This window comes from Hypomesus nipponensis, chromosome 11, assembly GCF_054491055.1.
Source record: "Hypomesus nipponensis isolate SF chromosome 11, ASM5449105v1, whole genome shotgun sequence".
Lineage (NCBI taxonomy): Eukaryota > Metazoa > Chordata > Actinopteri > Osmeriformes > Osmeridae > Hypomesus > Hypomesus nipponensis.
This window is the reverse complement of record NC_140371.1, coordinates 8718279-8745398: the sequence shown is the minus strand read 5'-3', so window position 1 is coordinate 8745398 and position 27120 is coordinate 8718279. Positions and strand designations below refer to the sequence as shown.

General features: G+C 42.5%; 1 protein-coding gene and 1 long non-coding RNA gene across 2 annotated transcripts in view; both read left to right on the top strand.

Moving 5' to 3' along the window:
* LOC146267973 (CUB and sushi domain-containing protein 1-like) overlaps positions 1-27120 on the top strand; it is a 268877-nt gene that overhangs the window by 188129 nt on the left and 53628 nt on the right. The gene's annotated exons all lie outside the window — the stretch shown is intronic.
* LOC146267974 (uncharacterized) lies at positions 14780-16110 on the top strand. Its single transcript, XR_014768800.1, has 2 exons — positions 14780-15627; positions 15987-16110. It is a non-coding gene; the product is annotated as an uncharacterized LOC146267974 (long non-coding RNA).

The window sequence follows — 27120 nt, the reverse complement described above, 5'->3', positions numbered from 1 at the left end:
CCTATAATAGCCTACACTTTTTTATCCCACCCACCCAATATCACCACCAACCATCATTAATTTTCTCTAAACAGGAACTGAACCTTCAGACAGACAGTATGAATGACATAACAACATACACTATGTTGTATCTATTGGATTTAAAGAGGTAATGTGTTTGTGCCATAATAATGTGTTCTTGTGAGCCTGACCCAAGAGAAGTGGAAAGCTTTATTGATCAGGCATGTTGTAGCTATACTAGGGTAGGCCTACAATGTAAATGCTGATGGGATGTGTAAACACTGGGTGCAGATCTCTCCTGTCTGCAGTGATGGGCAGTAGCTTCGCTACTTGTAGCGACGCTACTAGCTTAACTACATTTGTCAGTAGCTTGGCTGTAACGTCGCTATTAACAAAACCAAGTAACTTTTCAGTAGCTAAGCTCTTTTATTGATCAAGTAGCGCAGTAGCGTCCTTGAAAGCTAATTTCTCCTGGACACATCTGAAAAGCAAAGCACGGAAAAAGCATGTCACATATCCCGTTCTGCAGTTCACGTTACAACTGATCTCACGAGAGCTGAGTACAGTGAGGGCTATGATCCTCTCATCTCCACTCACACAGTGCCTGCGCGGCCAGTCTGACTACATAACAGCAATTGTGTATTAGCATTGTGGATTAGACTATTGATCTAAACATATTTTCGCCTTTATCTGGCTGACAATTGTGTTGATCACTAAAATTGCATTGACTTGGCATGCAGTTTTTTCTAAATTAAAGTAGCTACCAATGTATCAAGCTACTTTTGATGGATTTTTGTAATTTAGCTTGCTACATTTTTATTAGTAGTAGCTTCTGTGTAGTGAAGTTGAATTTATTGTTGAGTAGCTAGTAGCTTAGCTCACTACACATATCAAGTAGCTTGCCCATCACTGCCTGTCTGTGCATAGAAGAGACACTTCATGGAATTTAGAAGCTTTATCAGACACACTTTGGACTGCTGAATTAAAGCAACACTGGAAAATTCAGCTGACACTTGGAATCATATGAAATGCTTGAAAAAATGCATGGTGAATTTGTATCAGATGACTGTTGTTGTTGTGGTAAAGGTCTCTTATTAGCGAGAAAGACACAAGACCGACTTTAATCAATTGCCATAATTTCTCCCACTACCTGACCGTTAACTTTGCTTTAGTAAGTGATGTGCTTACATTTCCCCCTCTTCCAAACTTAGCAGTGGGCTGCTAGGAGGCCCCAATTGACTTTAAACTTAAGTGAAGTGTGTTTGTTTCAAAGAAGAATCAATAACATGAGTTGAATTTATCTGGATCTGGGGTCTTTATATCCAACCTTAACAGCTCTGCTTTGTCCCAATCATTTCCATTTCCATTTAGAATACACTCCAGCACCACTACATCCCTAGCATATGGCTTCCCTTAAAATCTGCTTCAACAGCCCAATGTCATGACCATGGAATGTAAGAAAAAGAGCAACACCTCACAAGTTTTGCTTTTTGTGTACCGTGGTGATGTGGAGACAGCTTCCCTGCAGACAGAATTATCTCTCCAAGGGGAGGTTTGGAAAAGGATCTGAGCCCAGGTTCACTCATAAGAGACTCTCAACTATGCTTTCTTTATTAGATGTGCACAGCTCATTTGCAACAGTTTGACTAAAAGAGGAGTTGTTTCTGACACACTCCCAACCGAACAGACAAATTGGTGAAGGGAGAGGGGATAGGAAGTCCTCTGCTGCTCAGATCAAAGCAGAGGAGAGGTGTTTGAAGTAACATATACAGTACATTAGATAAGACAAGTTGTTTAGCAACGTAGAAAGCTGAATATCACATTTGCATGTAGTCATTTAGCGGATGCTCTTATCCAGAGCGACTTACAGTAAGTACAGGGACATTCCCCCTGAGGCAAGTAGGGTGAAGTACCTTGCCCAAGGACACAACGTCATCTTAGCACGGCCAGAAATCAAACTGGCAACCTTCTGATTAAGAGCTCGATACCCTAAACGCTCAGCCATCTGACCCCTAATATCAGATTAGGTGAACCAAAAACAAATATGAGGATCTAGCAATTCTAGGGTTGCATTTACTTTGCCTGTACATTACAGAATTAATTATCTGTGAATACATTTTGCTTCACACAAAAAAACACTTTCAACATTTCTTTATATGTCCTGTATCGTTTCAATTTTGTAATGTTAATCAAACACTAAATCAATACAATTAGATCTGGATAGATGTTCCTGATGCCTGTGAGCTGTCTTTTAAGCCAACCTAAACAGGTACCTAGAAAGTGAGTATCCCAAATAAACCGGAGGAGTGATGGGAACATAGTATAGTTGAGATGTGAAATCAGAAGAGAGGAGAGGAAAGGAGAATAGGATAGGAGACTCTGACTGTGGTTCTCACTGTGACAGGCTGGTCTCAGGGAACCTGGGGGAACAGTTCTATTTTCAGATCTCTTAGCAAAAAGCATGTGGAAAGCAGTGGCGAGTGAGGCGTGGATGATATCTTGGGTCAGGTCCATCTGAGCAGGCTCCGTATTCTAGGACTTGTCCTCCTCTGCTGCCCTGAGGGCCTAGACAGCACCTGTGGAGTGGCCTTCGCTGTGCAGACAACTGGCTCTGGAGACTAACTGCCAGCTCTGGAGACAGACGGTTAGCTTTGCATAGACAGTCATCTTTGCAGAGAGACGTTGGCACCAGGGCTCCAGACTGAAACCGTGCAAGTATTTTTTACAACTACTCGCACATGTGCGACCTGCAAATTTGACAAACACACTTGTGTCTCACTTTTGTGGTGTCACACTCATCGTCCATAAAAGTCAACCATAGTAATTAAAATGTGACTTGGGGCTGGGTCATATGATATATATCGAAAATCTGCATTAAAGTTAAGATGACGTTTAATTGATTATGTAACATTGGATAGAAAAACTGTTTTCTTTTCTGTTTCTATATAATTACAGACTCATATTGTCATCCTGCCTGTCAGTAGGTGTCAAATCCGATTATATCATAAATCAACAGGACATTTGAAAAGTTTCTTTCTGAGCTAGATTCTTACTTTTTGCCTACTCCTCTTTTGGAAAATCCCAAAATACCCAGTTGTTATTACTTAGATCTGCCATTTCTCCTCTCGTCTCTTCCCGCTGACTCTCTTCCTGCTGTCACTGACTAGTGTTACTCAGCACGGACCATCAGACCCACACCCCCTCAGACAGTTAGTTAAAGCTAGAGACATGACACTGCATTTATTTTGACAGACTGTTACAGCATGTTGCAAAAACTCACCACACACATTGTTGTTTTTTGTTGAGATATATTGGCTACACTCAAAGTTCAGGGCTGCAGCCCCACAAAATGTCTGGCGACGCTGCTGGTGGAGATACAGTGGAGATAAGTTTTACAGAAATGCGTAAACAACCAAAATATGTTTTAAAAATAAATTTATTTTGGAGTTGATTGGTCATATAGTCATAAAATAACTCCCAGTATGTCAAGATGAATTCCCACTTTGTATTCTTGGAAAAAAGGCTCTCTCTGGTTCTAGATATAAAATATAAATATTTATTCATCAAATTTAAAGAAAATGTTCCATATCATGATATGTAGGCTCTCGGGATATGAAAGGATCTATATCGGGATATGAGATTTTGGTCATATCGCACACCCCTACTATGGACAAAAATAAAACTGCACATTGTAGTTTATTTATTACCAAAGCATCAGTAATACAGTTACAATTGGAAAAATTGCATTTCAGGTAGATTTCAATGTGTGCGCCCCAAAATGTTATGCCTGTGCCCCTAACATTTTCAGTTAGGAGCTACATTGCTCCTCGTAAAAAAAGTTAGTCTGGAGCCCTGGACAGTGAGATGAATACAGAATGGTAGCTGTGCAAACAGACAGCCACTCAGTTAGTCCAGTGTCCATACTCCGCCTCTGCTCAGCAGCCATTTAGTGACAGTACTTTATGACAGAATCACATGCTAGTTCAGGGCAGCCCACACTTGTGCCAATCTAATCTACCCTGTCAACACAGAGAATTATAGCATCTGCTTAATTAAGAAGGACAAACAGCAGTCTGTGCACTGCTCACAGCTTTAACCTCTGGTGACTCTTAAATTCAGCTTTACAATATGTCTGTGCCACAGGGGCTGGGGGACAGTGGTAAACGATGAGCTGTCGACTCCTTTTTTCAACTGACTAATGGCTGAAAGGATGACAGCTATGGGCTAAGCACGAACCACGGACTACAGCTCAAGAGATGGAGTCAATAAATGTTACCGACAGTCTCACTTGATAAGGCACTTCAAAAGCAAAATGTGTTGTCACTATATTTACTGTAGTGACCTCCAATTTCTTAATAGGACTGGAATGGGGATGCAATATTCATGATCAGAAGAGCCACTCCATTGTGCCCTAATTGAGGAGTTTGCTTTAGAGCTTGAGGAACATTTAGCAGTGTGCCACAAAGCTAGCCTCAGGCTACACTGCTCTACTATGTCATATTAACAGCATTTACTAATTGGTGTTTCAAGGACTTCCATGTCATTTTTGTTACATTCCCAGATATTCCAGACTAAATCAAAGGTAGAGGTTAGATATCTGTGATGTCACAAGAAAAGTAATATGATTTATTTTGACTTCACTGCTCTATTTGCATATACAATATTATATTTTCTTAATTCTAAATTGTTTTGAGTTGTATTGTACTGATATATTTGACTGTATATTATAAGTTGACATTTGTTATATTTAACTCAAGACATTGAGATTAGTTCAACTAAAAGTACTTCTATGTATTCAGCATGAATGGCTATTGAATATTATTCAATAGCCATTATGTACTGTAAATGTCTGAGATGGCCCTGGGTGCTTCTTGGCCATGGCTAGCTTGGCTAGCCGTCTCATCTTCACCTTGAAACAGACTGGGACTGACTGACGTCCTTCTGTCAGTGACATCCTGCATCTCATGAGCTAACTGCTCTGTTCTCGTGCTAATAAGGTGCTGAACCATGTCTGAAAGGTTTTTTAAGTCATGAGAACTTTGTATATTTTACTCTTTTTTCTCACTCTCTTTTCTCTCATTCTTTTTCACACACTCTCTCTTTCTTGCAAATTGTCACCAACCAGCCAGTCATGTCAAATCTGTCTGAGTTTGGCTATCCTCAGAATAGAGTCTGATGCAGTTCAGCTCGACTGGGCATAATCTGACAGGCTCTACAGAAAGTCTTTATGGAAACCTGGCTTCAATGACACTGACCACCAGTTTCCGTCTGACAAGACATACATCAAGCCTTGCAACACATTAAGAAACTTTTTTTGTTGATGTAATTAGTACAAATTGAATTTGGTACAAATATAATCTTCATGCCAGTGTATGGTATTGCCAAACCACTTCTAGTACAGTTCACTGCTGCTTCACTAGTGACTCCCCAGTTTTCATAAAGCAGCTATTCTCACTTCCTGGTTTGTTATCCAGACACATTGATTAACTCTTTCATGCACGATCTAAAACATTTTCTTTTATTTTTTATTTTTTGCACACTTGACATTTGAATAAGATCACTTCACACTTAATTAATTGAGAGTGTGCGGACCATCTGCAAAATGTTGTCTGGCTCTGTAACGTGACCATTTTTAACTGAAAAGTGCCAAAACTTACCAAACATTACAAAATAAATTTTCCACTATAGCAGGGGCGGTGTGTTCATTAGGGCGATATGGGCGACGCACTGCCAAAAGGGAAAAGGAAGGGATTTTTTTCTAATCAATTATATCACGGCAACAGTCGTTATCAGCGTTCTAATCTAGACGTCTGATCTGCCACTAAATGTCCAATCAGGCTAAAGTCGTGCTTCAAATGGCCCCGCCCCTTTTGGGGCGATTTCAGTCAGGTTGAAAATCGCCCCAGAAATCTCTCATGTAAAATCTTTTTTTTCAAATATCAGAGCTTTCAATACAATCTCTATGGGTTCCGGGAGGGCTTACACTTACGCGCTTTCGTCATACGTAACATAAGAAAAGAGCGGGTAGCAGCGTCAATCACTTACTAACTGTCAAGATGGCTAGCGTTCAGTGCAACTCGATTGTCTCTTTGAAAGAAGTTCCTTTTTGTCGGCGAACAGATCAAGATAAATTGGCAACGAAACAATTAGGACCTCCCAGACCAAATTTAATAATTCAACAGGTTTCTACTAAAGGGGGAAAGTCTTCCACCCGAGGATTTTCAAAAAATTGGTAGGAACGAAAAACCTGGCTAGCAGGCTGCGATGTAGCTAATGCAGTCTTCTGCTACCCCTGCTTACTCTTTCACCCTGAAGGCGGCACGGCAGACAGCACCGCTTGGACAGCGACTGGTGTAACGGACATGCACCATCTTTCAGAAAAGATTAAGAAACATGAGCTGTCAAAGACCCACATGGATAGCTGTTTGAGATTGTCTGCTTTGGGGAGAGTGAACATTGCCACTCAACTGGATGAGGGATACAGGCTAGCTGTCCGCCGCCACAACGATGAGGTTAGCAAGAACCGCCACATCCTCAGCCGGCTAATCCAGTGTGTGAAGTTTTGCGGAGTGTTTGAGTTAGCTTTGCGAGGCAAAGATGAAACTGATGGCTCCACCAACCCTGGTATTTTTTTGGGACTTGTCAACTTTGTGGCAGAGTTAGATGAGGTGTTTGATGACCATCTTAAAAATGCTAAAGTTTTCAAGGGCACATCAAAGACCATTCAAAACGAGCTACTGGAGTGTATGCTAGCGGTCATGAGGGAACATATTGTGGAGGAGGTGAAGTCGGCGAACTTCGTAGCTATCCAAGCTGACGAGACCACTGACGTTTCTACACAGACACAGCTGGTGCTTGTGCTGAGGTACATAGATAGCAACCACAAAGTGCAGGAGCGCTTTTTTTTTTTTTTTTTTGAGTTCCTTCCCATCTCGGAATCAACCTCAGTCTCAATCGCCAGTGTGCTTTTGGAGAGACTGAACGTTTATGTTCATTTTTACAAATCTATACAATTGGCCAGAATATGGTTGTTCATATTTACAAATTTATACAAATGGCCAAAATGTGGTTGTTCATTTTTACAAAGCCATACAGATAGCTGTGTTTACCTTTTCTAGAAATTATTTTCAAATTCTGTATTCAGGCAAAATGTCTATGACTGTTCATTTTCACAAATCTATACAAGAGAGCAGAATATGGGAGTCTATAAACATTTCTTATTACCAATAACTTGCATCAATGTTTTCAGTAGCCTCTATCAAAAGCTCCTGCTTGCTTGTTGTGAATTATGCTCAAGTGCACATATTTCCAATTCAACAATGAGGCCTTTTTGAAGCAAGTAATGTGTATATCAGAATTATTTAGTTAAACTTAGCAGCACCTCATCATTCTGGTTTGGTCTTCAATATGTAAAGCCAAGATGCCCAGACCACACTAGCTCAAGCCTCACTTGTTCACTCCCCTATTTGGGACAGCGTTACTTTGCTTTTATTAAGTATCACTTTGGTCATATCCTACATTCCACAAAATGTAGTTCTAAAGATCCACTTCTCAACAATTTGTCTACTTGTTATTGCCATGCTGTTACTATTTATTGTGTAAGTGTGGATTTCTCTTTTACTCTTAAACAAAAGCTCTTGTTGATCCTGCAATCTGAACAAATACCAAGATGCTGTATTTTCAGCTGATATTTCATTTGTTAATGGAAATGCATATTGTTTATGCAGTGTTGAGGAATGGGAAAGAACACCCTTAATTATTTTTACTGTGATAACTTATTTTGCTTTTGTAGGCCAACACTTTGGAGATCAGTCAATAAATGCTTCTGGTATTGACTTATATGCTGCCCCTGTCTTCATGTTATTGCTGGACATATCTTTTTTTAAATGTGTGTAGGTCACCTAAATCATCAGAAAAATTGCCCCCCCTGAGATTTTTTTCAGGAGCCGCCACTGCACTATAGTTAGTTACTGTCATACGTCTATGACGTTAACTCTTCAAAAAACATAAAAATACAAGTTTGATCATTAATGTGGATGATCACATCAAAATGCCAAAACCCAAATGGGAAATGCTAGCCTACTGTTTAATCCGCCACAATTTAATAACTTCTGTTAAACTTGAGGGTGTCAAACGCATGACAAAATCACTCAGGAAATGCATGTCACGCTAACCCTATAGCTGCCATGCTATTATGATGCGCCACCACTCGTTCCTTAATTTCGAGTTTGACATCTGACCATTTCTTCTTAATTTCTGCCATGGTCCGGTTCTCCAAACCCACAGTATTTACGGCCATATAATAATAATAATTGTATTTGTAATGCACTTTATATTTACAGACAGTTTTCCACTCCGCCGACTTTCTTTTGTCGCTAATACCTGATGACAGGCCACCAAACAGGACACATTATCTCGCCTCCACCTCTGTTGTCAGAACCTCGATCTCAGTCTGTGAATGTTTTCTTTTTTGCGTTTTTAGCAGTGGCGTAATGTAGTAACGACGGTCCCATGTGCAAGATATTATGAGCCCCCCCCCCACCACCTAGTTAACACAAAATAAAATGTTTTACATTGGAATACATGAGGAAACACTTTGGATCCCCTCCCCCTCCTTGGAATAGCCTCCCAGCCACCCTGCGAGGCTATTGGCTAGCTTAACATAATAATTTGCTATCCACCTAGTAGTGACCACTATTTACTCAACTTGTATCCTAGTTATCCTGCCCGACCATAATGTATGTAGGCTATAACTTGGCTTGAAATGTATATCTATCACAATAGCCGTAGGTTACCTGTCTGAGGGCAGCGATACTGATCCCAGCTGAACTGCTGCACTGCTGCTAGCAGGGGGGACGTCCGTGTTGAGGTCGTCTGTGGGGGGTTGGTCCGTGGCAGACTTTGTGGGCTGGCAACTAGTTGATGGTCTAGTTAAAAAAATAATCTAATTTCGGCAGCTTTGCCGCCTTCTCATTTTCGTATTTTTTGTCTTGCCTTTTTCTGCTTCCACTCTTATGCTTAAATGGCATTGCTACATGTTCAGTTGTGCTGGTATTTGCGCATGGTATTTCAGAAGGATGTCTCCCTGTTTAACTAAACAAGTTATCAAAATTATGTCAGGCCAGAAGACTGTGCCTGGATTCGAACTTGTGACCTTGCACTTTGTAGGACACTGTTTCAACCCATTGAGCTGCAAGGATGAGGATATGTGGTCAGTTTTTGTATGCAAAGAGAAAGCTGTTTCTCCTGTAGCATGGCTTGTTCGATTCGGCCAAAGCTTAAACAGCTGTAATTCAATGATCTTTTGACATATCAAGGTGAAATTGCGCATGGTACTTCAGAACGATGTCATCCTGTTTAACTAAACACATATTCAAATTTAAGACAGACTCAGTTTGGCTGGATTTGAACCTACTTCCTTATACTTTACAGGTCACCGTTGCAGCTCGTTGAGCTATTCTCAGTGTTGATGATTGGCATGTTCAGTTACTGTACAAAAAAAAGCTGTTTCTCCAATGGTGAGCATTGTCAGATTTGGTCCAAGCTCAAACAGCCGTAATTCAGTCATATTTTGACATACCAAGGTGAAATTGTGTACGGTACGTCAGAGTGATGTCACCTTAAAGCCTATTAGGTTTGAAAAACCATCATTGAAAATGACATTTGATTTAGTGACACAAACATATTGAGTTAATGTGGAAATTTACATAAATACACCCCTTTCAGCCATTTTGTACTTGATTCAATTGCCTTAAGTAACATTTTTCAACACGTCAATGATACATATATGTACCAAATTCCAAGTCAATTAGACCTTTGGTTCAAGAGAAGAGGAATTTTGAATGTTTTCCAACATTATCTCTGTACAGGAAAATCCATCATGGCGGACCTTATGAGTCCTTGAGGCTTTTTTGTTCCTCATGAAAAATGAGGCATGCACACCAAGTTTCAGAAGAATTGGAGCAATGGGGTGGAAATGCCATCACTTTGAAAAGTTGACTTTTGGGCGTGGCCTGTGGCGCCCCCTATGGTCCGGTGTGGCCCATATTTGGTGTGGGTGTAACCACTTGGGTGTAGTATCAATGTGCCAAATTAGAATATTTATGACCAGGGACTTTTTGAGTTATTAGGGCGTAAGGAGAAAAAAAATTACAACAAGAATACCAAAAATAACAATAGGTTCCCTCCTACCGGAGGAACCCTAATAATAATACCAACAATTACAATAGGGTCCTCCTTACGGAAGAACCCTAATAATAGGTTCCCTCCTACCGGAGGAACCCTAATAACACCAACAATTACAATAGGGTCCTCCTACTGGGGGAACCCTAATAAGAACTTATTCATTTCATTAAATAGTGTAAGTAGCTAATTAGTTTCTATATTACATGTAGGATAAGCATATAATTTTGGTATAAATTGCTACTTTTTCCCAAAAAATAACAACAACCATGACTGAGATAAGTTTGCCTTTTTAGGTGTATCAATAGCATTTGACACTCCGGTTAGAGTAATAACAGCGCATATTTGAACATAAGCATATCCGAGAGGGAGTACAGCGCTGCACTGAGGGAGGGTCCATCGAGCGACAGTACTTGGAGACATACACCCGTCGAGTGACACGTGTATGTCTTTCGGCCCGGGTGTGGCCCCCGACACCCCACGGGCCCAGGTGCAGCCGCACCTGCTTCACCCCATATAGTTATGCCCCTGGTGTTTAGCCATGTTACCGTATTTCTTAGAATTAATGCTGTTGTTTATTAAATAAAATTCATTTTTGGTGCAGTGTTTATTCAACGGCGGAGTTTATTCAAAGATATATGGTAATTCAGACAAAGAAATTACCCCAGGAGCGCATTTATATAGTCCAGTCGTTCTCAAAGTGTGGTCCGCGGACCACTGGTGGTCCGCTACTGCCCCCGTAGAGGTCCGCGACGGCCACAAGCAAATTATTGCGACATTTCTAACATACAACTCAGAACGAAGAAAACATAGTCAGTAGTAGCCTATTAAAATGGGCTACACACGTTCCGCATTCTGACATCGCAGCCTCTGCATGGGTTGTACCAGAGCCTCTCTGGTTGTACCATGTGAGGGAGTTTTCCCCTCCCAAATAGAGTTGGTTGGGTCCATAGCCCGTCTTTTCTAAAACGTTTTCTCAGATAGGCTACCGATTCCGATACCGTATCATTACGCGTCAGGCAGGATGGATGGGAGCAGGGCCGGAGTGATGGCATCACTAGACAAGGTTTTACCAATTGAAATGTTTTGTTTATTTTACATAAACAAAAAAAACGATTTGGCGTTCAAATAATGGCCAAACATTTTGTGTGGAAATCCTTATCTGCATCACATCAAACCCATATGTCCAAGGGTTTGTGCTAAAATATTTACAACCTCTGGCTCTGTGCTTGATTAACACTGGTATCGTTAAGCAGTCTCAAAACTTTTTTTTCTTAGCAGAAATTATAATTTGCGGAATAGCCTACATTATCCATTAGAAAATCATGTGCCGCTAACAATTGTATGGGGCCAGGTCTGGAGGCCTGTTGTTCCGGGGATATACCCTACTATTTGGTTAGATGGTCCGCAAGTTATTATTTATTGGCCAAATGGTCCTTGGTCTGAAAATGTTTGAGAAACACTGATATAGTCCATCTGCATATTCATTTATGGGAGGAGGCAAGGCAGGGTCAGTGGCTCAATCATGTGCGGTCAATCTCATGTTGATTGTGATTTATAAAGGAAAGGTTCGCAGGACCTGGCGTACGACCAGTTTAATGCATGTAAATATTTCTATATGAAAGCTGCGCAATCTTTTACACATGAGGCCCCTGGTCACAACACAAATTTTAATGGCTTCTTCAAAGCTTTAGTTCTAAAGCAGTCCAACTAATGTCTGAATAGATTGTGTGGAGAAGTAACATGACCTTTCGCCGGAGACATTTGGAAGCGCCAGGTTCGCGTAGTATCGTGGACGGGGCAGAGCCATAGAAAAAGGCTCTGCGACGGGGTCCACGGAGCTTTTCAGATACGATGACGTTCAGTTGCCATGGCATTGGGGGTAGCTTTCGCTCTATAGCTAAAATTTCAAGATGAACATGGAAGGTGAAAGAAAAATGCGGCTTCACCTCTATAATTTATTTACCAGTTTAGTTAGTATACTCCAGGTACAAGTATTATCACTTAATAGGCTAGATACGCGTTACTCCTACGCAGAAGGCGAGCGTTGTACTCGGTGTGCCTGAACGATAGGGGGAAGGCAGAGAAGACGGTTTAAACCAAACAGAGCGGCGATTCTGGGTGAGACCTGGCTAAACAGCTAGCTGGTGGGACCATTTTAAAACACCAAATAGTATTGCCAGAGGAGTAGGCTATGTAAACAGGGCACCGGGCGGGAGGGGCAGGAGTGGCGTAACCATGACAACGATTGTCATGTGTTAGTGTGGACGGCAAACATTTGGAAAACAATATGAAAACGCTAGTGTGGACGGAGATCGTTTTCAATTCGATTTCGCGTATTTGTATTTACCCGGGCTAGTGTGGACGGGGCCAGAGTAACGTGAGGAAAATTCCACAATAGCAGTTGGTGAGGTACTATCTTAACAAAGAAAACAAAAAAACATACCTGTGACCTGCCTTTGATCATCCCTCAAGCCAGAAAGTGTTGACAGGCTACTGTTTCTTGACAGACAAACCTGTAAACTAGTCTTTTCTGCATGGTTCTCATTTGGTTACATTATGGAATATTAGTTTTTATATTTTGAGTTTTATTCACATCCATTTTGCAGGTACAATGCATTGTGACCATACAATTTGATTAGGTTAAAATCAACAAATAATCGTGATAATTAATCGTGATCTCAATATTGATCAAAATAATCAGAATTATCATTTTGTCCATATTCATGCAGCCCTACTCAAAAGGTATCAAGATGTATTCACCAGTGGACCAATTGCATGCTTTCGCAGAGTAAAATAAGCCTTAAGTCGACTACTATCTTTCAACACATTGTTGGCATCTGTCTGTCTGGCATACAAACTGAGATGTATCGATAATTTCAATGTGTCCTGGAACTGTGCAGACTGTTCTCAAGCTGACGGACTCCACCCAAACCGTAGAGGATCTTTACTAGTAACAGCAAACATCAGTCATGTGCTCCTGACCACAAATCAAGTTTCTCTCCCTATCTCTGTTGTGTCTAAGCTGACTGACGCATCCCAAACAACCTCCCATGGATCAGAACATTCAAACAGCCTCCTGCAAGGACATGGGTCCTGCACAGATCTGCACCCCCCTGATGAATTCCCTTGTGATGGAACAGCTCAGTGACATAGACCTTCCCAAACAAAAACTACGCTAGGACAGCCACCATGCTATTTCATTAGACATACCGGTCATCATCACAAACAGAAAATGCCATGGTAAAATGCATGGTTACAAACCTGAAACTAGTGTTAGAAGTCACAGAACTATCCATATTCTTCCAACAGATTTATCAACCCCTGTTTTATCTGTTAATACCCCACAGATGAAACTGGCCCTTCTAAATGTTAGATCACTAAATAACAAAACATTTCTAGTTAATGATCTGGTCAGAGAAAACCACTTAGACTGCATCAGTCGAACAGAAACCTAGCTAAACAATGACACGGCCACAGCAACTTTGATAGAAGAGTGTCCGCCCGATTACAGCTTTCACCAAGTTTCTAGGAAAACAAAAAAAGGTGGAGGACTGGCAGCTTTTTTCTCCTCTAAACTGTTGTTTAAAATCACTGAGCTAGGTGAATTCCCATCATATGAATATCTTGCTATAGAGCTCAAAACCGAATCATAACTTTTTGTTATTATATATCAGCCACCCAAGCACTCGACAATTTTCATACAAGAATTCTCTGAACTATTATCACTGTCTGTCACTAGATATGACAAAGTAGTTTTAAACCGAGACTTAAATATCCAAGTAAATAAAAAATCTGACCCAAGAACTACTGAGCTCTTAAGTCTCAGTTTCAATCTAACTCAACACATAACAGACCCAACACACAAGCATGGAAACACACTAGATGTAGTGATAACAACTGGACTAAATATCAATAATATCTAAATAACTGATCTACCCCTCTCAGACCATCATTGTGTACTTTTTTTATGTGGAAATCATCCTAACAAAAACCACAAAAGAATTCTTAGTACAAAGATATTTAGACGATACAGCTATGATGACATTTTCAAAAACAATTTGCTCTATTTGAGCCAACTAATCATGATTGCTCTCTAAATGAAATGGTATAGAACCTCAATGTTGCACTATTATCTGTGTTAGACTCTGTTGCACCACTGAAAACCCAAAAGAAGTGCACAAGCAGAACCTCCCCATGGCTGAGAAATTAAAATGTTAGTGAAACGAAAAGAAAATGCCGTGCAGCAGAGAAAATGGAGGAAAACAAAGATCACTATCCACTACAATATCTACAAAGATACACTAACCACCTATAACAAAACCATCCGTCAAGCAAGGAGAGAATATTTCTCCAACACTATTACGAAAATGCCATAAATTCCAGAGTTCTTTTCTCCACCATTGACCAGCTGCTAAACACTGTTCCTACCCCCCGTCCATTGCGTATTATTGTTAGCTAACTCATGAGGCTGTGCTTAATGTGTCTCATTTTAACGTTAGCTTTAAACATTAGCCACTGGAGCTGAAACCGATTGAGAGTCTAAGACAAACGTGTGTGACTAGCGTGTGTGTGTTTGTTTGTGAGAGTGTAAAGTGGGTTACCATGTATGACTAGTGTGTTTAGCTACTGTGTGTGTGCGTGTGTATTTGTTTGTATGAGAGAGTGTAAACTGGGTTCTTAGTTCCTACATGACTGACTGCATGTGTACTAAGCATCCCTTGTTGGCCAAATACTGTAGCTAGTTTTGTCATTCACCTCACACTGAACTGAATTTGGCATCAACAACATTACTTTGAATACCTTATTCTAGAATAGGCCTACATTAAACAAATGGCTTTGGTATTACATTTATGCATTTTAGCAGACACTTTTATCCAAAGTGACTTCCAAGAGAGAGCTTTACAAAAGAGCATAGGTCACTGATCATAACAACGAGGTAGTCCCAAACACTTCAAGCAGCCAAAACATGAAGCATACATTGTGAAAAACTAAACAAGTGCCAAAGGGAAGACCCATAAGAGCATGCAGTTATACAAGTTACAAATTAAAACAACATGAACCCCAAAAAGTGCAAGACTGTACCTGTAGAAGAACAATCAACAGTAAAATATTTCACGGCGAGTACAAGAGTTAACTTCGTTATAACTAACCTACAAGAGCAACAAGTCTCTCAGTAAGAGTCATTGTGATCCTGGTGGAAACTAACATCAGGGGCCAGTATTTCAAAACTTGTAACCAAATCCCCCTGCCGTCAACCACGGATCAACCTGATCCATCACGGTATTTCAAAACTTTGCCGGATTGGATCAGAGTGATCCTGATACCGGCAGATTGGGATGTCCAAATCCGTCACGCCCCTTGGATCACAGATAGGAAACAGGAAATGGAGCGAACATTTTACAAAAAAAAAGGTGAAGTTGGCATAAGTAATTGTCTCCAAATGTAAGTATAATCTTGGTCAGTGTTAATGCGTCGTAAGACTAGATGAAAGGCAATCATTATATTGAGTTAACAAATTACGTAAATTATCGCAAAGTTGAAAGAAGAGCTCGGCGAAGTCAATTAAAGCCGAGTTCACGCTAATGCGAGCTAACCCTGCTCCATTGACTTCAGTGTTAAGGAGCTAACAAGTTAGTAAATAGGCTAGCGTCGGTAGGTCGCGGTCCACAGTTCACATTTTAATGCATTTACTCACAAGGCATTGTTTGTAGATTTTAAAATGTGTTGTACATATCTTTTTAGGAAACAGTTGTCAACAAAAGGGACAGCCCTAAAACCTTGATATTTGTTTTTCTTTACAGATGTTTGTGGAAAGAGAAGACAGCCAGTTAACACAGACCTGCTCCAAATGGCATAACCTTTTGAGCTTTGGCCATGAAAATTAAGTGTGTACTGAATGCATGTTAATAAATACATTTGACTGATTTTCAGTGGAGGCCTTTATCAGTGGGTGTAATTGAACAAAAAACTGTTAAATTAAATAAGGCATTCATTTTCACGGTGTTTGCTGAAAAAGAAAGGAACATGCAAAGAAAACTAGAGAGCATACAAGTTCTGGGGAAATCGTGAGGGTGTGCTTGCGGCTGCCCCAGCTGCCCATACTCTCCTGGTGTTTACATATTTCAAAAAGCATTTAAGTGTATGACTACAGTTCTGACCATTGTGTTCCCTTGATAATAAGTTTGTAAAAATGACATGCATCACTCAGATGGAGGAGAGGTGATACTGGTTGGTTGGAAGAGAAGGAGGCCAAATGTAGCTCATGAAGATGCAGCGCTAGATAACTTATTAAATTGTAATCAGATATAAACAACTTGTTGGTTGCCCTATTATGTCCTATTATCCTCCTATTATCGTCCTATTATGTAATTTGAACGCCCTGAACGGCATCATTTGAGTAATGAGGGCAGCGCAGGCTTATTGATTACTTAAAAAACGTTAAGTTTCATTATGCATGATAGAGGAGCCTAGTTAGAGAAGGATTTAGCAGTTTTATTATTAGAAGCCTATTTTATTAATAATTTTCAGAGTAACCTCAAACCTTTCTTTTGTTTCTTTGACCTTACATTTTCTTTGAGAGCTTAGTGGTCTCGGTTTAACATCATTGATTATAGCAACATCATTACCGGACACTGTTAGCTCGCAATGTGGACAAAGAATGCCCCTGCAACAAAGTTGTAACTTGGTAACAAGTAGCCAGCTAGAAACCGACCAGAAGTTTGTAGCCATATAAAGGCCAATATATATAGGCTACTTGATTTGGCTGCAAGATTTGCTGATTTTGAGTGTCCAAGATATGATGGATTCTGATCTGTGTCAACAGTCTAGCCATGTAGCTAAGGCTTGTCCGGGAAGAGTGGATTTTTTTTGTACGGCAAGTCTGGAAGATCAATTTAGGCTAGTGCTACTTGCCCCAATGCACTGGACAAGTTATTAAAACTCAAACAAAATAAAATGCAATGTTAGGCCTACTTCACGTTATGTGCCACTCATTACGTCTATCGATTTTATTTGAGCGAATTCTGCATCAGTAAAACCACCAACCCAAGATCTCTACAGACCAGCTAATTTCCTGCTCAACACTTCAAAGGGGGGCTTATTACTTGAAAGATGACTTAGGCTATTTACGGTCGTCTCAGTTACACTATGAGGGGTGGGAAATACTGTGATTTGCTTAAGAAGGCAAATGGCTAGTAAAACATAACATTTCATAATAATTTCAGTAAATCAAGCAGCGCTGCAAGACCTAGTGAAATGTATATCCTACAGCAAAGCAAGGCTGAAGCAGGCTGACATTAATTATTTTCATGAACAGACAAAGTTTTGACATTTACAAAGTTTAGGCTGTGGCAATAAAGTTCAGGTTAGTAGTCAGATACTTTCACCTATTGAAAAACTTTTGAGTAAGGGGAAAGCCGAACATGTTCCGTCGCCGTTTGACTTCCTAAACAGCTGTGGAGATGTTTTTGTTAGCTACTCATTAGTGTCTCGGGTAGGCTACAGCGTTGCAGTGAGCCGCCACACTGATATGAAACCACAGGTAATGGTCATTTCACCAACAAATCGTTTATTAATGTCAAAATAAATCCTACAACAAAAACGTATTTGTGAGGAATGTTTATTTCAACGATTAAAAACAGATGCATCATGACCACTGTAGTATGTGTTGCCCAAGCAACAGAGGCTAATGTCATGATGCTAATGCTTCAGTGAAATAGTAGACTACCGTTTCCGAAAGTAGATGTGGGCCTACTTACTTAATAAATATCAGCTAATATTGTACATTACATTTCACAATTATGTTTCACATCACAAAGTAAAATGATTAAATATCACCCTGGCCTCTTTGTTTGTGGCGTTTCTGCAGCTGCCTTGCAGACTAGTATCCCCCAAGTTAACAGATGCGAAACTAATGTTCTGCTAGAGATAGTCACGCGAGTTTTGTGACGTTAGTGACGTTAGTGGCGTCAGTGACTGTGGCTAGCAAGTTAGCCACCGTTAGCTTCACTTTTCGCCACAAAAACGTAATTTCTACTTAAACCGTGCAATTGAACGTAAATCCCAATACAACCAACGCAATCGCTACCGAGACAAACCTTTTGACATCGCCGTTGTCTATGTAGTCCAAATATTGAGGCATCCTTAGGGGGGCGAAAAGAAACAATAAATAATAAATAATATATATGTGAGATAACAATGGTTTGTGCTCGCCGAAGGCAAGCACACCCCAATAAATATTGATCAAACAGCAGTGAAACTGAGCTATATCTGTATCAAACAAAGAACGTTTGGGAGAAGTTACACTCAGGCTGTTCAAACCGTTACATGTAATCTCCCTCAAACTCACCTCTGAGGTGGGATCAAGGTAATCCTGATTTTTAGGATCAAACTGATCCAGATTTCCCACTAAAATTTTGAAATACTTAACAGCAGTCTTTTATCCGGATCAAAGGCAGGATTGGATTCCCGAATCTGAATCTGAATCTTCAGGATCAGATTTGCTTTGAAATACCGGTTTTTAGGATCTGATCAGGATTTAATCCAATCCAGGAGGATTAATCCTGTGGGATCATTTTGAAATACCGGCCCCTGGTCCAATCAAGCAAGCATTCCTAAGTGCCGTTGTACTCCCGGAACAAGTGCGTCTTGAGCCTTTTCTTGAAGGTGGGGAGACAGTCAGTGTCCCTGATGGAGGTGGGGAGCTGGTTCCACCATTGGGGGGCCAGGCAGGAGAAGAGCTTGTGTTGGGACCGGGCGGTCTTGAGCGGTGGGACCACCAGGCGGTTGTCTGAAGAAGACCGCAGGTGACGGGTGGGGGTGTAAGGCTGCAGGAGAGACTTGATGTAGTCGGGTGCAGTCCCGTTTACTGCTCGGAAGGTCAGTACCAGGGTCTTGAATCTGATACGGGTGTTGATGGGTAGCCAGTGGAGAGAGATGAGGAACGGGGTAACATGGAAGTGTCTGGGTAGATTGTAGACCAGGCGGACCGCTGTGTTCTGTATTCTCTGAAGAGGGCGGGTTGCACATGCTGGGAGACCAGCGAGCAGCGAGTTGCAGTAGTCCAACTTGGAGAGGACCAGTGCTTGGACTAGCAGCTGGGTGGAGTGCTCATACAGGTAACTCCTGATTTTCCGGATGTTGTAGAGGGTGTATCTACACGACCGGGAGACTGCAGCAATGTGGGCCGTGAGGGAGAGCTCGTCATCCATGGTAACCCCAAGGTTCCTGGCAGAGGATGAAGGGGTCACCGTCGCAAATCCCAGGGTGATTGACAGATCGTGGGAGATGGAGGCTTTAGCCGGGATGATGAGAAAGTCTGTTTTGGCGAGGTTCAGCTGGAGGTGGTGCTCGGTCATCCAGGCGGAGATGTCTGTGAGGCAGGCCTCAATCCTAGCTGAGATCCCCGGATCAGTCGGGGGGAATGACAGGTACGCTGATGACACGCAGCTGGTTGGAGAAGCCATGGGAGGTGATGATTGGTCCAAGTGAGGTGGTGTACAGAGAGAAGAGGAGGGGTCCAAGAACGGAGCCCTGTGGGACACCAGTGGAGAGCTGGCGAGGGCCTGACAGTTTGCCTCCCCAGGAGACCTGGTAGGATCTTCCCAACAGGTAGGATGAGATCCACTGGAGTGCATTACCATGCCTCTCGAGACTACTGCTTAGACTGCCTTTCATTGACTTAGAATAGACTAAATTTAATCAGTTTTCATCGACTAAGACTAGACAAAAATAGTCATGGATAAGTCTGACTAAAATAAGACTAAAATGCTCAGACTTTTATTCGACTGAAACTTGACTAGACTTTTAGAGTATGAATGTGACTAAAACTAATAAAAACTAAAGTGACAGCTTTACACAAAGACTAGACTAAAACTAAAATTAAAACAGGCCACCAAAAACAACACTACTTGTAACGTAGCGACCTTAGGTAATGGTAAAGATTTTCTAGGTTTCAAAATGTAGGAGAAACCTATCGTATGTGTCTACACACCCAGTCTTGTTTTATACGCCTTTGTATGATTTAAGAGACGTTAACAAAAAATATATACCTTGCGCAGGGTTGCCGAGGTTGTCGGTGTCAGAATCAGAATCAGAATGGGATTTATTCGCCATGAAAGTTTGCACAGACAAGGAATTTGCTTTGGCAGGAAGGTGCATACAGTAAACATATAGGAATCTTACATTTAAATGTGTGGTCTAACTATACTAAGGATAAATAAACTAGCAATACTAGGTGGAATACAATTAAAATAAAATATACAATAAAGTAGAATATAAGTTGCCAATTTACAATATAAAATACAATATAAAATACAAATATTACAGGAGTTGAGTGTAGTGCAAAAAGTAAAAAGTTTTTAAGGACATTCAGTCAGTGTGAGCTTTGGCCTTGTTGAGGAGGCCAACAGCGGAAGGGAAGAAACTGTTTGTATGGCGTGAGGTTTTGGTCCTGATGGACCGCAGCCTTCTGCCAGAGGGGAGGGACTGAAACAGGGAATGTCCAGGGTGGGAGGAGTCAGCCACAATCTTCTTCGCCCGTCTCACGGTCCTCGAGGTGTGCAGGTCTTCGAGGGAAGGCAGATTGCAGCCTATCACCTTCTCTGCAGTGCGGATGATAGGCTGCAGCCTGCTCTTGTCCTTGGCAGTGGCAGCAGCGTACCAGGTGGTGATGGAGGAGGTGAGGATGGACTCAATGATGGCTGTGTAGAAGTGCACCATCATTGTCTTTGGCAGGTTGAATTTCTTCAGCTGCCGCAGGAAGTACATCCTCTGTTGTGCTTTCTTGGTGAGGGAGCTTATGTTCAGTTCCCACTTGAGGTCCTGGGAGAGGATAGTGCCCAGGAAGCGGAAGGACTCCACAGTGTTGACTGGGGAGTCACACAGGCTGATGGGGGTGAGTGGGGCTGTGTTCTTCCTGAAGTCCACAACCATCTCCACTGTCTTGAGAGCATTGAGCTCTAGGTTGTTCTGGCTGCACCAGGTCACCAGGTTGTCAGCTTCCCACCTATAGTCAGACTCATCTCCACCAGAGATGAGCCCAATGAGGGTGGTGTCGTCCGCAAACTTCAGGAGTTTCACGGACGGATGACTGGAGGTGCAGCTGTTGGTGTACAGGGAGAAGAGTAGAGGAGAAGGGATGCAGCCCTGGGGAGATCCAGTGCTGATGGACCGGGAATCAGAGACTTGTGTTCCCAGCTTAACGCACTGCTTCCTGTCAGACAGGAAGTCTGTGATCCACCTGCAGGTGGAATCAGGCACGTTCAGCTGGGAGAGCTTGTCCTGAAGCAGAGCAGGGATGATGGTATTAAAGGCAGAGCTGAAGTCCACAAACAGGATCCTGGCGTAGGATGCTGGGGAGTCCAGGTGCTGTAGGGTGAAGTGGAGGGCCATATTAACTGCATCGTCCACAGACCTGTTGGTTCTATAGGCAAACTGCAGGGGGTCCAGTAGAGAGTCTGTGATGGCTTTGAGGTGTGCCAGCACCTCAGGGCGACGGGTCTTTTTGGGCACAGGGATGATGGTGGAGGACTTGAGACAGGCTGGCACGTGGCATGTCTCCAGGGAGGTGTTGAAGATGTAGGTAAACACCGGAGACAGCTGGTCAGCACAGTTCTTGAGGGTGGCTGGAGAGACAGAGTCCGGCCCAGCTGCTTTGCGGGGGTTCTGTCTCTTGAACAGTTTGTTCACTTCTCTCTCCTGAATGGAGAGGGTCGTCACTGTAGGGGGGGGGGGGGAGGCCTCACGGGTGGAAAGGAGTTGTACAGGACTGTCCAATTGTCTTTCAAAACGACAGAAGAACTCGTTCAGGTCGTTGGCCAGACAAGAGTCGTTAGTGGACTTGGCTCTGGGCTTGAAGTTGGTAATCTGCCTGAGCCCACTCCAGACAGAAGCAGAGTCGTTAGCAGAGAACTGGCGCTTCAGCCTCTCTGAGTACAGTCGTTTAGCCTCTCTCACCGCCTTGCTAAATCTGTTCTTCGACTCCTTGAAACTGTCCCTGTCCCCACTTCTAAACGCGGCCTCTTTGTCCAGCCTCAGCCTTCTGAGTTTAGCTGTAAACCAGGGTTTGTCGTGGTTTGTTAAACTCTTGTCACATTAGCTACCTACGTAGCTCTAACTTTTTGTCTTTGCTAGCTGCATACTACAGTAGTCTAGTTAGTCTAGTTCACTCGGGACACGATTGACATTCAACGTTGAAATGCTGGTTGGCAGTCACTCGCTAGCCATGTGTAGTGGCCATAACCTAGCGAATGTTACTGGAAAAATGTATGAAGTGCTGTACTAGCCTAGTTGACAAGATCATGCAACATCTAGTCAGCGTATCTGATTCCTTGCATCATGCCGTGTAAAAGATGTATTTGATCAAGACAGGAGCACCTATATTTATATCAATAATGATCGATATTGTAAGTACATGAACCCAAGTCTGCACACTTGTCCATGACACCGTTTTACACAAACTACAACAGTGACCTTAGAGAACAACAACTCTGTATCTAACATGCCTCCGTTTGTGGTGCACTGTGGGAAGGCCAGCGGTGCAGAGCGTTAAAAAACGCTGCTGTCTGAACGCACCGTAAAGGTCAATTTATACTTCTGCATTTCTACGGACACGCACACAGGGAACGCCCTCTCTGACGAGGAACACCCTCTCTGTGCCCTCTCCGAGCCCCTCTGTCATTTTACGGATACCCCTTGGCTGTGATGGGTCCGTATCAAGAACCGCTTGCGTCAAGGGCAGGGGCGAGTGACCAACAAGAGAACAGAATCCTTTGACCGCCATTGTTGTAAGTTTTTACAATTCATATTTCAGCTAAACAGTACATGTAAATCAGCATCTGAATTGAAATGTGACGAGAAATTAGCAGTGTAGTTGCTGAAAATGTGCTTATTTTATTGATGAAACGGCTAATTTGTACATTTGCTCCGACTTTTTGATAACTTAGCTAGCATCGCAGTGCAGCGCCACCTACTGTTCTGGTGGTGAATTGTTTTCAGCACGCAGAGCCTTCGAAGTAGTATAAATTCAACCAATCCGTCCGACTCCGTGCGTCTGTCCGTAACGGAGTTGGAGAATTATAAATCGGCCTTAAGCTTGAAGGCCAAAATGTGCTTATGCGTCTCCGTTTACGGATGGGCGGGCGCACGGATGCGGACGGATAGACTGCATTTATGGTTCTCCGTAGGCTGTGGGTACTGAAAATAATTCACCGCCAGAAGAGTAGGTGGCGCAACGTTTTTTTGTTTAGACGTCGAAACGTTGTTTAGACGTCAGTACGAGTGTTTATTTACCTAGGTTACCGAGAAGTCGGAGCAAATGTACAAATTAGCCGTTTCATCAATAAAATACGCACATTTTCAGCAACTACACTTCCCATTTCTCGTCACATTTTAATTCAGATGCTGATTTACAAGTACTGTTTAGCTGAAATATGAATTGTAAAAACTTTACAAGTAATGGCGTTCAAATGATTCTGTTCGTCCTGCCATCAAGGCAACCCCGCCCCTGACGCAAGCTGCGGTTCTTAATACTGACCAATCACAGCCAACGGGGTCTCTGTAGCTCTCCGTTGCTACGACGGATAATAGAAAATTCAGGAGGTGCACGTCAAGCTCTCCGAGGCTCTCCGAGGGCTGACGGAGAGCTCGTGGAGGGCGTTCCCATGTGTCAGTTTTTCGAAAAACACAGAAGCATATATCGGCCTTGATAGTTAGCCTGACCCTGACCACACTAGTTTCGCAGCCTAAGTTGCCATTAGTGATGGGAAGTTCAGATCATTTTATTGATTCGGTTCTTTGAATCTCGTTTTTAAAAGTCATGACAGTTTGTAGATTTGAAATGGTCATTTATTATCACACTAGCATTTAATTATCACGGTAAACAATTACCCTGCACTGAACTATAAGTAAAGTACAAAAAAAGTGACAATAACAAAACCTGTCATTATTACTTGTGAACGAATATCATTCACGTGTTACTAAACCTAGTCACGCGAAAGTGAACTAAATAAATCTGAGCCTATGCAGGTCACGTGAAAAATTATCCGTATCCGGAGACCCAGTCAAAATGAACGAATCGTTTCTGTTTTTGCTAGCTACCAGTACTAAGCCTATGCAGGTCACGTGAAAAACGATCCAAAGACTCGTACCCCGCAGATGAACGAATCGTTCACCTCCCAACCGTGTCTTTGGATCAATGTTTCGTTCTTCTGACAACCGGGTCTTCGGATCAATGATTTGTTCATCATTCGTTCATTTTTTTCTTTCTCGGCCATGAGAAAATGAACGAATTGCTCTCTGAGACTACTCGTTACTCTTCATTTTGAACGAATCGTTCACGAAAGACACATCACTAGTTGCCATAGTCAGTGACGTCAGTAAGAGGCTAGGCACTGAGTTATGAAATCCATATTACTTAATTTATTGTTAGGCTAATATGTCAAAACAGTAAACGCAGTAAACAGTACAAACAGTAGCCTACAGCCGCTGAATGTTAGCACAGCCACATAGCCAATCTTTAATTTCCTCATACCAGTCTGTTTGAAATGATCGAAAACATGTCCCTTTTGCTGCAGTAGTCCATCTAAGTCTGGTGTAGACCTCCCTCTTGTTATTAACTCCTTTTTTGAATAAAATCGAGCTTGGAGAAATTCCTCAACTCTGTGATATCGGCAGACACCACTGCTGTCATTTTGACTTGAATTTTGCGGGGTTTACAACGCTTACAACATAGCCAGTATAATGACGTTAGCTGTGCAAATGTCCTGTAATATCTCAATTTTAATTGGTCCATGTTTGATACGTAACGTAGATGATTGCTGGCATAACATATTAACGTGCAAAGGCACAGAAGAGTTGTGCCTTTCGAAGTCCATGTTGAAGAATACAGGATTTTTTTCGCTTTTTGTCCGCAATGAATGGACAGTAAAAGCATTACTTATTCTACATTTTTTATTGTATTTGATTATAGTGACACGTCATAACGAGGGTCCTGGAACTGGTCTTGCAACTGCGGTCCTGAAACTGCAGCTCTCCGGGTCTCCAGGTGTGCAGGTTCATACTATTACGGGCACTGAGCAACGACATGGTGCAAGCATTCGATTTAGACAGCGTCTTTCCTCAGGAGAAGGAAAACATTCCGTAACGTTTTAGCTAGACCTCTGACAATATGAACGTGTTCACCGTTCAATTTATTATATGTCATAAAATTTCGTTCAGTTCCTCGTTCTCATAAAAATGAACGTGTTCAATGAACGCGGGAATGCCGGCTCCAGCACAGCCTCTCCCTCTAGGGCCTGGCCCAGGGGTTGGTCTCCATCAGCTGCTCCAGGCATGGCTTCAGGGGCCTGCTGGTGAGGCAGCGGTCTCCACAACAGGGGTAATTGGGCTGTGTCTGGTCGAGGCTGGGGACAGGGTACTGCCAACTCTGGTTAGGGCTGGACAGGAGCCAATCTAGAATTACAACCATAGCAGGGCTTAAGACGGTTAAAATGTACAACATTCTCCCCATTACTCTTCAATTCATAAAGCACATTAGATATTCTTTCAATAATTAGGAATGGCCCGGCATATCGACGTCTCAGTTTAGGGCACTGGCCTCTTCTTCTCCTTTTGTCCGTTACCCAAACCTTTTCCCCTGGTTCGTAATACTGATGAGACACCTTCAAGTCGTAAAAAGCTTTCTGAGACTCGGCTGCTGCCGCTAGATGCCTTTGAATAGCCCCCCCAACCGAGCGCAACCGCTCTCTTAACGTGTGCACATAATCCCCTACATCTGGATACGTTTCATCACCCCTATTCAGCAGGATGTCCACAGGTAATGTAATGTCCCGACCAAACACTGCCTAATACGGGGTGTGCTTCTTACTGGCCTGCACACTACTACGATATGCCATCATGACGAAGGGTAACAACGCATTCCAGTCAGTCTGGTTAGAATTTACAAAACTTGACAACATGGTGGTTAATGTCCTGTTTGGGCGCTCCACCAACCCATCAGACTGGGGGTGGTAGAGGGTACTACGTGTCTTATGGATTTCAAGTAGCTCACAGACCTCCCGAAAAAGCTTAGACTCAAAATTGGTCCCTTGATCCGTATGAATGGAGCGTGGGGCTCTGAACTTAAAAATAATCTCGTTCACCAGTAAATTAGCGACTGTGCCCGCCTCCTGGTTTGGCATGGGAAGAGCCTCTGCCCACTTTGTAATCAGCCAGAACCAGTATATATCGGTTGCCATGGTTAGTCACTGGCAAGGGTCCCTACAATATCTAACGCCACCCTCTCAAGGGCGCTCTTGGTGTTGGGCCCACAATCTTGGGCATGCTCTACACCACTCTTTAACATCTTGGCTCCACCCTGGCCAAAAATACAGAGTGCACACTTTATCAGATAACTTCCCAACCCCCAAATGCCCCCCTGTTTTGCAGTTATGTAGGCTGTGGAGGACTAGCGGTACCAATGACCTAGGCAAAACCTGTTGTGGGCCCCCTCCACCCCTTGGATCCACATAAACCAGCACCCCTCCTTGCAAGCATAGTGACTGCCATACAAGCCAGAATGGTCTTGATTCAGCTGTAGTCGGCAACGAAGGAGCCTGATCCTGGCCCCGGGACTTGAGTGAGATCACTTACCGTAGAACATTGTCCTCTTGTTGTTTTCGCTTTAGGTCCCACTCCAACCTCTGACCCTCATTGATATGTAGTGATGACACCCTCTTAATTCGGCGCAATATGGCGTCCGCATTACCATGCTGTTTCCCCGGTCTATGCTGGATGATATACTGGAAGGACGCTAACTTTTCTAGCCTCCCCGCTACCTGGCCCTCAGGTTCCTTAAAAGTATGCAACCACTTCAGTGAGTTGTGGTCAGTCCGCAATAGAAATTCCCGCCCCAACAGATAGTGACGAAAATAATGTGCAAATGCCACCACAGCAAGA